This window comes from Myxocyprinus asiaticus, chromosome 3 (genome assembly GCF_019703515.2).
Source record: "Myxocyprinus asiaticus isolate MX2 ecotype Aquarium Trade chromosome 3, UBuf_Myxa_2, whole genome shotgun sequence".
NCBI lineage: Eukaryota > Metazoa > Chordata > Actinopteri > Cypriniformes > Catostomidae > Myxocyprinus > Myxocyprinus asiaticus.
Genome location: NC_059346.1, coordinates 3424904 through 3433241, shown reverse-complemented (window position 1 = coordinate 3433241; position 8338 = coordinate 3424904). Strand labels below are relative to the sequence as shown.

Genomic DNA, 8338 nt, shown 5'->3' with positions numbered 1-8338 from the left:
GACACTGATGGTCTATAACAGCCAACAGGAGGTAAGATCTCTTCACATCAATTCTCAGCACACCCATTTTCTTTTTATGATGTTAATGTTGACAATTCTCTCATCTCACCTTCTTCAAAGGTCGACAACGTTTCACGCTTCCTGCGCTATTTGCTGCCGGTTGGAGATGAGCCAACCCTCGAGTTTCTCACAAAGAGCACAGAGACCCGTGATTTCCTGGCGGCCCTAAAGAGTAAGGATATGAGTCCAGCCATAACCCATGTTATTGTTGTTTACTACTACAGTCCTGAGTGTGGTGTTTTTAATAACCTGTCTCCCTTTTAATTTAGGTACGATCGATTTGTTGAGGGCTCACGCAGCGTCAGAGAGTGCCGGGAGATTTTGAGGGTTGCGAAGGCAGACTTCCTAAATATCTTCGGGCAGTTCATCTCAGGTGCCGAGGTGGACAATAGTGACAAGACGATGTACCGCTACTACTGCGAGGTGATCATGGTCTTCCGTCACTTTCAGCGTCCAGGAGCTGTGGAAGGCTTGACTGTAAGTTCATCTATTTAAACAGCTTGAAGGAGTTTGTCCCTATGATAGGCTGTAATGGTTATTTGGAAATGTATGCATTAGTACATTTTAATTTTTCAATGTGTTTTAGGTGTCAGAGTGGGTGAACAGAAAGGCATATAATGGCAGGCTTGTGGCTGGCACCAGCAAACACAAAACATCGACCATGCAGATCGTTGCATTTGCCTTGATGCAGGAGGAGGAATCTGTAAGTTTTAGTATGATTCAAAGTGTATATCGCTTACAATGTTTTACAATCAAGTAACTGTCTTTCTTGTTTCCACAGTGGTTTCAGGTGTACCATGAGTCCATTTGGCCTTGATACAACAATGGTACATCTGACAAGTTTTTTGTTTCATCCACTGGCGAACCTGTTCACAGTGTCTCACAAGACATGCATCGCCTCCATGAAATGTATGTACCTACATAAATCCATGTGCTCATCTTTAAATGTTAACATTTTCTTATATTTTACCCTCTTATCAGACAGTCACATCACAATTGACATTTCATGTCACAGTTTTCTTACTGCAGCTACAAAATTCAACCTGCCACCAGCCAGGAGGTGCGTATAGCTGTGGAGACGAAGGTAGCAGAAATGTTTACAGAGAGCCAACAGGAGGGCCTGCACCATTATCTGGCACACGGCAGAAATCAGGCTTTTAACTCACCCAAACAGGACAAATATACACACACGTCATATCATGGAAAAGCTTAGAATGTCTCCATCATTTAGATATATATTATTAGTTGTTGTTTTTTTTTTTATCTATTTAGAGATATGTGTTTATAGTGTAGTATTAATCTTTTTTTTTTCTAGTTCTTGTGTTCATGTTCATTTTTTAAATTTGTTTTGCAGTTTGAATAGTTAACAATGTGTATTTGCTTGTGTTAATCAAAGTCATTTTCACTGCCTGAGGTAGGCCCGTTTGCACTGTTTAAAAGGTTGTATAAAACGCCCTACAATTCAGCCCAAACTGGTTAAATATACACATATTCCATATCATTGTAAAGCTTAGAATCTCCCCTTTGCAGTGAGTCTAATGATGTTGCTGTATCTTCCAATCTTGTAGGGCATTTTATGCTACAGAATTGACAAAGTACCAGCAGGCCTAGCTCATGCACTGAAAATGACCTAAATGATCAGTCCTTTTCTGAACAGAATACAGCATTGTCATCAGGTTCAATGCAAAGGGGACATTCTAAGCTTTTCTATGATATGACATATATATTTGTCCAGTTTGGGTGAGTTAAAGGCCTGATTTGAAGAGTTCAAACATCTCAACCCACATCCCAGACACATACACAATGGAATGCGAATTGGGCAGATCACAGCTTTTGTTCTGGCTAATGGACTTGGTCTGCTGCTACTGCATGCATGTTCTAGGCGGCTATCCACCATTTTTTTTAAATAGAAATATTGGAGTTTGAGTTGTTTCGTGTCATAGACTTTGCCTCTGTGGGTTTCTTTTTTCTTTGCTGTTCTTTTAGTTCTAACATTCTTTGTTAATTTATAGTAAGTTTGTTCTTTTTGCTGCTGTTATTTTATTTTTGTTACATCACCCGCTAGTCTTTGTTTTTACTGTTTTTTTTTTTTTTTCTTTTTTTTTTTTTATCTATTTAGAGATCATATTTATAGTGTAGTATTAATCTTTTTTTCTAGTTCTTGTGTTCATTTTCCTTTTTTAGAGATATAATATATATATATATATATATATATATATATATATATATATATATATATATATATATATATATATATATAATATATTAGGCAGTCAGAGAGCCCAGTACCATGAGGACCTGCACACCAGGAGGCATAGTGAGTCTGCCCTATGAGTCCCCAAAGTTGGGTTCAGTGGGAACCACCATACTGCTGAACTATATGAGCAACAGTAGTTGCATGGGTGGGATGACCTTGGAGGCCAATCCTGACTATTATCACCTTGGAGACACAGGAAGGGCAGGTTCTTAGTCGGCAGTGTTTTGAGGTGCGGATTTGTGCCTGCTGTGGGTTTCTTTTTTTTTTTTTTTTTTTTTTTTTTTTTTTTTGCTGTTCATTTAGTTCTTAAATTCTTTGTTAATTTGTAGGAAGTTTGTTCTTTTTGCTGATGTTATTTTATTTTTGTTACATCACCCGCTAGTCTGTTTTTACGGTTACATTTAAAAAAAAAATCTATTTAGAGGTAATATTTATAGTGTAGTGTTAATCTTTTTTTGTAGTTCATTTGTTCATTTTCCTTTTTTTAGGTTTGTTTTGCAGTTTTTATAGTTAACAAGGTGTATTGCTTGTGTTGATCAATAAAGTCATGTTCCTTGTTTTTATATTTGTTTTGAGTTATGTTTTTATAGTTAGTGTATTGTTTGTGTTAATCAATTTAGTGGAGGTGCAAGGGTCATTAGAGTCCTTTCACCAATGGGTGACTTGGTAACTTTTTTAAAGACAGTTTTTGAAAATACTTTATCAAAGTCAGTTAATTTATTTAAACTCTTGTTTAACACAATGTAAAGGATAATGTTTAAGAGAAAAATAATATTTAACCATTTTGACTAAAGGCACATAGTCATAGCAGTATTTTTTGTGGCACATATTTACCTTAAATATATCTAATAATTATACATACAAATTAGGCCTTTAACTCCCAAACAGGACAAATATACACACGTCGCATCATGGAAAAGCTTAGAATATCCCCTTTGCATTGAACCTAATAACACTGCTGTATTCTGTTCAGAAAAGGACTGATCATGGGTCAAATTTAGGTCTCCATCATTTAGATTATATATATATATATATATATATATATATATATATATATATATATATATATATATATATATATATTATTAGACTTAAACATAAAAATATATATACTTGAGTTTATATTTGATTTATTGTCATTTATTGGATGAAAAGTCCAGATATGAGAGGTCAGAAATGTAAAAAACATTATTAGCACAGTAAACACCCCTTTGTGTCGGTCAGGAGACGGGAGCTTCCTTTTCAATGTGTACTGAATCACAGAAGATTCAGTCTTGCACAGGACATCAATATATTGATTCAGCGTGTAGGATGGCATAGTCCTACTTGACTAACTTAATTTTGCGGACTGCCAGCCCACTCCCGAGATCCAACTACAAGCTTTTTAACTGCTGCAACTTTAATATACGCTATTGCGTATATTGTCAGGTGGGTGTGAACTCTGCATCTCAGAGCATCAGATACCTTATATCTTACCAATACCTTGTCAAAAAAAACATTATACAGTACATTAAATAAACTTTATAAATAAAAGTTTATAAGTAAAACTGACAATTTATCAACTAGAAAGCAGTATCTTAACACTACCTCACAATATCACAATATTATTTATAGTAATATAATGTATAACGTATTTTTAATATCAGGGGAAACACAGTAAACTGAGAAAATTTAAATCATTTTGTTTTGCAGGCCTCTGAATTTGCCAGGCACCAACTTGCAGAGATACTTGAGCCTTAAATCTATATGGATCTATTCATTTAAAATAGCCTTGCAGGTCTTTGTGTGTGTGTGTGTGTGTGTGTAAATATGTGCAGCATATGGAGAGTAAGTTTTAAAATAAAATTGTTTTAATTCAATAGTTACCTGTAGTTTGAAGGACGGCTGTGACCCCAAACAGGACACTTGAAAGACTCGATGAGGTGTGTGATGTCTGCGAGGTGATCCAGGCCATTTAGGTAGTCGCCTAACCCTAATCATAACCTTAACCCTAATCGTAACACTAAATCTAATGCAAACCCTAACGCCAACCCTAACCCATTTTTCAACATCACTTTTTTGACATCCAGGCAGTACAGAGAGCTGATTTATGCCCACCAAGGTGCACCCTCTCGGCCTCAGCCGGTTCGGCGGAGGGTCTGGTTCTTACACCCTCTCCTGAAAATACTTAGTCGTTTTTTCAACCAAAAAACTTTTCAGCATCACTTTTTGGACCAAAGGCCCCATCACCGACTGCGGTGCGAGGCCCAGGGGGTGCGACGCGGTCCCGAGACTGAGGTCCCAAAAGAGCGAAGGACGGAAAAACCAACCGTCGGGCTGGGACGTGGCACGAGACAGTGCCGCCTGCACCCCTAGCGATGCAGAAAAAGCGCAAAGGCGTGTGGAAACGTAGAACGACGGGCGGGGACGTGGACTGAGGGGCCGAGGAGGGCGGGCGCGCCGGAAAACACTTTCCGGGGGGCCGCCGGGCCGAGCTGGGGCCTCGGTGCGGGCCCTCGCCGCATGCGGTGGGGCCCCTCACCAATAGCGGTGAAACCAACGTCCGTCACAAGCTCACTGGCCTGGTCTTGTTGGAGAGAGGAGGTTCGCTGTGGGCAGGACTGAAGTGCTTGTGTGACCTCCTGACTAGACATTCGTGATAGAGCATCTGCATTTGCGTTGCACTTCCCCTGCCTATACTCTATGTCAAAGTCGAACATGGCAAGCTGTGCCATCCATCGTTGGTCCGTTACATCCAGTTTGGCGGTGCTCATCACATAGTTTAGTGGGTTGTTATCAGTTAAGACAGAGAATTTGTGGCCATATAGGTGGTCATAAAATGTTTCCGTCACTGCCCACTTTAAAGCCAAAAACACTAATTTGTGTGCTGGATAGCAGGTTTCAGGTGAACTCAGTCCTCGGCTTGCATAGGCAATGACCCGTTCAACACCATCTTGAGTTTGGGCAAGGACAGCTCCCAGACCCTCCCTGGATGCATCTGTTTGTAACACAAATGGCAGATTGTAATTTGGGTAGCCCAAGATTGGAGCTGATGTGAGCCTCTCCTTCAGGGTCTCAAATGCTGTCTCACATTCATTTGACCACTCAAATGTTTTTACAGGTTGAAGTGTTGCTTTACCACCTCTTTTCTTCCTGCTAGGGTCTCCAGAGGTGAGTCTATACAGGGGTGCAGCCAGTGTTGCATAACCCTCAATGAATCGCCTGTAGTACCCCGAGAAGCCAAGGAACCTCAGCACTTCCTTCACATTTGATGGTCATTTCCAGTCTTTGACCTTGCTAATCTTCTCCGGATCAGTCTGTACACCCTCTGAGGATACCACATGGCCAAGGTACTGAACTTCTTTCCTAAGTATACTGCACTTTTGAGGTTTCAGCTTCAAGCCATGTTCGCGGAGCCGATCGAACACCATTTGCAGCCGCTCCAGGAGCTCTTCAAAGGTCAGAGAGAAAATAATTATGTCATCGAGGTAGATTAGGAGGCTCTCAAAGTTTAGATCACCAAAGCAGCATGTCATCAACCTTTGGAAGGTTGAGGGGGCATTTTGTAACCCAAAGGGCATCCTGTTGGCCTCATAGAGTCCCATTGGTGTGCTGAAAGCAGTTTTGTGCTTGTCATGTTCAGCCACTTCAACTTGCCAGTACCCAGAAGTAAGATCAAGAGTTGAGAAGTATTTTGCCTGTCCTAATGCCTCCAATGCATCCTCTATTCTTGGCAGAGGAAAAGCATCTCTTGTACTACAGGAATTTAGTTTTCTGTAGTCCACACATATCCTCAGTGAGCCATCTTTTTTAGTCACAACAACAATGGGTGATGCATATGGGCTTTTGCTTTGACGAATAACACCTGCTTCCTCCATCTCTGATAAGGCCTTTCTAACCTCTTGGTACTGACACGGGGGTATTTTCCTAAGGCAGGCGAAATGGTTTTGGATCTACCAGAGGTATTTCATGTTGCACAGTGGTGGTGTGTCCATAGTCCATGAAGTGCTTGGAGAAGACATCAGAATTCCTTCTCATTAAATCCTTTAACATCAAAAGCTGTTCTTCACTCTCCACTGCTGCAGCACTAAGATCCACCCCACATGTTAAACCATTTTCAGACTCAACACTTGTAATCTGTTCTTGATTTTGGCATGACCCAGGCCCTGTACTCTGCCCAGACTGTCTTTTCCATGTTAACTGGTTATGGCTGGACATTTGGCACTCATCCCCACTTTCACCCACACTCCGAATCAAAAAGGCATCAGCGAGGTAAGTTCTTGGTTTGACAACCACCTCCCTTTCAGGCAGATTCAGAAGGCGGACCATAACACACCCCTTTTTTACATTAGCAAGCAGCCTGGCAACCACAAGGCCTTCTGGAACCCTTTTGGAGGACTGGCTCTCAATAAGAACTGTGTAAGGTGTGCTCTTTGGTCCACCCATGATCCTGCAGTTAACATCCAACTCTTTACCTGCTGGTACTCGTATTCTGTGACCAGCATACTTTACAGGACCCACTTTGCCTTCAGCTCCACCAGGGTCCTTTTTGCTTACATTCAGCAGGGCGGTGTGCCACTCTGGATTAGTCAGCTTCACTTTGGTGAGATATTGCCTGCCATATGATGCTTGGGGGTGGTTTCTTGAAGCCCTGATTACATTAGTCCCAATGAGCAGTGGAACATTGGTGCTATATTCTGTTACAGGGACAACAAATGCAGGGACATTTGTGTACATCGTTCCTAGGAACTTGAGGTTGACATGGAGCACACCAACATGAGATACAGGTTGGCCGGCAGCACCTTCAATGGGGATATCTGAAGGCTGCAGCTTCTGAAAGCATAGGACAGGGTGCCTGCACCAAAACTCATCAGTAATGGTGTTTATTTGAGAGCCAGAATCAATTAGAGCCTTACACACTTCCCCATTTACTTCAACCTCTCCTTCATTACAAGGACCTACCAGGGGTGTGTCAGCTTGTTTGGACTTCAATTCATTAGGCTGGGGATCCTGTTGTATGCCTGTGGTTGCCCCAGACACCACAGGCCTCAAGCGTTTAAAGCCTGCCCAGTCTGACCTTCACTTTCAGCTTGGTCAGTATCTTCTGTCAGCATAGTCCTACAAAGACGAGCAATATGCCCAGGTTTGCCACATCGGTAGCACACTATGCCTCCGACTTCGCCATTAACTTTTAGTCTATTAACTTTAGTGTTTGGTGGTGCCCACTTTAGCCTCTAGCTGGGTGAGCCTGTTGATCTGCTCCTCCTGGCTGCTTGCCAGTTTCTTTACCAAAGTTGTGAGTTCAGACAGATCTGTGTTAACTCTATTTCCTTTCTCAGTCCTCAGGTTTTGTGCACTCTGTTGGCAGCTTGCAGTGGTAAATGGAACCTGGTTGTAGGTTTTTTTTGCTTTTTTACGCTGAATTTGAAACTTCTTTGTCTCACGGGCTAGATTACGGAGTTCTGTTTGAAGTTCACAAAAACTCAGAAGCCTGGGCTTCATAGAAGCGATCCTGTGATAAACCTCTTCATCATTCAGCCCTCTCAAGAACTGTCGAGTCAGTTTGCTATCTCGGTCTGGGAAGGGTTGGACTCCATACTGTGCCTCTTCTACTGACCGCAGGGTGGCCTCCAGAGCTATTGCATATGAGCATGCTGATTTACCGGAATGCTGATATCTCTCATAAAATTCAGCTAATGGATCCAGAGAAGTCTGAATATCACTATATTCAGCTCATAGTTCCTCAAAAGCTCTGCCAGGATTCTGCTAATGAGACGGGAGATTCAGTACCAGCTTCTTTGCTTCTCCACTCAAGTGTCTTACTACTGTTGCAAAGCATAGATTTGTTGGCATCCCACCAGCTTCAAGGAGATACTGCATATCTCTTATCCAGTCATCAATTAGTACCTTACAATCTGGACCCCCACTGAATACTTGCACATTTCTTACTTGGTGTGTTTGTAATGGTCAGTGCAGAGTCATACATGTTTCCAGAATTTGGATTGGCTGTATACAGAGGTACAGACTGAGGGTTTTGCACAG

At 41.5% G+C, this 8338-nt stretch overlaps 1 long non-coding RNA gene across 1 annotated transcript; it reads left to right on the top strand.

The window, feature by feature from the left end:
- The first annotated feature begins 372 nt into the window (after positions 1-372).
- LOC127423813 (uncharacterized) lies at positions 373-1194 on the top strand. The gene is made up of 4 exons (XR_007894380.1): positions 373-537; positions 647-763; positions 842-969; positions 1076-1194. It is a non-coding gene; the product is annotated as an uncharacterized LOC127423813 (long non-coding RNA).
- The last annotated feature ends 7144 nt before the right edge of the window (positions 1195-8338 follow it).